Source organism: Rousettus aegyptiacus, unplaced genomic scaffold, assembly GCF_014176215.1.
Source record: "Rousettus aegyptiacus isolate mRouAeg1 unplaced genomic scaffold, mRouAeg1.p scaffold_m13_p_12, whole genome shotgun sequence".
Taxonomy (NCBI): Eukaryota; Metazoa; Chordata; class Mammalia; order Chiroptera; family Pteropodidae; genus Rousettus; species Rousettus aegyptiacus.
The window spans coordinates 34779536-34782116 of NW_023416287.1; positions in this window are offsets into that span (position 1 = coordinate 34779536).

Genomic DNA, 2581 nt, shown 5'->3' on the forward strand with positions numbered 1-2581 from the left:
AGTTACTGTACTAACCTTCTCATTGTTCTACCTTCAATCTAGCTTCCATCCTGTGCTTCTTTAATATAAATCAGATGTTTTGTATGTTAATTGCTGTAAACACAGTAAAAACATTTTAAAAAGAAAGCAAAAAAATTTTTTATATTCAAATTGCTTTTATTTCTGAGGGTCAGTTTATTTTTTAATCATAATGTAATCATGGTACACATGAAGTTTTGTGTCCTACTATTATCACTTAATGTTTTATTATGGGCATTTTTTTCAAGTTTCTAAATGGGTTTCATTACCAATTTTCTTAGTTATTCTACTGTTCCTCATAAGATTCCTGCTTTTATTCATTCATTCATTTGTTTGTTTATTTTTATTTTTTACTTTTTTAAAATTAAGTTTATTGGAGTAACATTGGTTAGTACAATTATATAATTTTCAGATGTACATTAGCATTTGACATCTATCTATTCTATTGTGTGTTTACCACCCAAAGTCCAGTTTCCTTCAGCTACCATATATTCGATCCCCTTTACTCACTTCACTCTCCACCAACCCCCCTATATTTGACCCCCTTTACTGTGTCTACCTCTCCCCTCCTTTTTCACCCCCTACGCTCTGGTAACTACTAGTCTATAGTCCATGTCCATACATCTCTGTTTGAAGATTCCTGCTTTCATAAATAACATTGTAGCAAACATTGTCAAAAACCTTAACCAAGACAGGAAGTAGGTGGGTCTGTGGAAGGAGTTCTCACACCCTATGTCTCTCAAAAGCCCTACAGGAAGAGCTCTGAATTTTAGCAGCCTTTCTTAACTTCCTCTTCCCTTCTAAAAAGAACTTCCTTCTTGCTCTGTCTTCCTGCACATGGCTCAATATGGCCACACATAGCAGATTGTAGTCTTTTTTTTCTGAATAAATCTTTTTTCCTGATGAAAACTTAATCAACTTTTTTTGTGCTTGAGATTTTTCTTTTTTTGCCATGGATAGGATGTTTTTTACTTCTGGATTCATTCCCAGAAATGAAATTCTTTTTTTTTTTCCCATATGTGTTGAAAATATTAAAATATAAATTCAGACATTGTACATAAATCATAATGAAGACTTATGGGCAGCAACTGATTTTTAGAAGATATAATATGTAATCACATATAAATCATCCTTTCATTTACAAATATAGCCAAAAGGTTAACTCCTGTCACAAATCATACTTGATAAACTGCATGTAAAAATATGGATTTTGTTACTAATAAATATATTTTAGTAAATGCCTCATGTAAAATAAACAGTTGCTTTTTAGTTTTTTCAGTATTCACTATATTTCTGCATCAGTGATATGCCTTAGAGCAGTTTGTAGAAAACTTAAGAGCAGGTGAAAAGAGAACTTAATAGAACTGTATATTTTATCTAAAAGTATGCTCTTAAACTTTATTTTTTAGATTTAAAAATATTTATTTTATATGTCTCTACCTATTTTTTTTTTAGCATAAGGTGATATTAAATGAATAAACCCCAGCTTTAAAAAATCATACATTTAATTTGGGATCACAGAGGAGAATTGAAACATATTCCTCCAATTATTTTTTTAATTTTTATTTTTCAATTAAAATTAACATTCGGTATTAGTTTCAGAAATGAAATTCTTAAGGTATGTGAACATTTTCATTGCCACTTATTGATAATATGGTAATTAATGTATTAAGGTACCAATTTCACCTCAAAACAACTAGAATAGGTATTATCCTTTAAAGTACTTTTTGCTAATTTTTAAATAAGTAATAATTTGCCATTTAAAAAATTATGAGTGTGGTTAAACATTTTCTATTGTTTGTTTTCTAGTAGTATTCTTTTATAAATTGTTTGTGTCCTTGTATATTAATCTCAAGGGAATATGGGAATCTTGGTGTTTCTCCGCATTTTTTTATATGAGTTCTTTCTACAGTTGAAGTGGTGATTCTCATCCAAATCTAAGATGGCTGCTCCAACCTGGGAAATTTATGGACAGGGTCCTTCAAAAATCTTTTTCATGAGTTATTAAAAAGGGAGGTAGTGGGTGGAGGGAGGCAAGAAAAGGGAGGAACTAAGGCAAAAACAAAAGGTCTTGCAGCATTTTTTTCTATGACCTTAGCTGGTCTTCCACCAACTGCCATACTTGTTTCCGAGTTCTGGGAGAAAGGGCTATAAAGAAAATTGGGCATCCATTCACTATCTGGGGGCCCTTTGCTGCAGCTGCTCAGCCCAATTCCCTCTTTCATCTGCTCCCATTAGTCCATGGAGGCCTGGTCTCACAAAATCGGCCACCCCAAGAATCCCACTTCTTTCCGTGGGCTCCCTCCAGTCAGCAACGGTGGACTGCTCTTTCTGCCTACCCAGCCCTGGCTCCCTTCTGAACCTCATGGAAATTTGTTTTCCTATTCTCTAGTCATTTGAATCATAGGGATGTGTGTGGCAGGGCTATAGAAAGTTTGGCCTCTGGATTGTTTAGACTTGGCTCCTGCATTGGCCACTTGCTGGGCATGCCTCAGTTTCCCTATTTGTTAAAAATGTAGCACCTTTGGTAGCATGTGAAATACCTGGCATGCTGCCTGGTCAC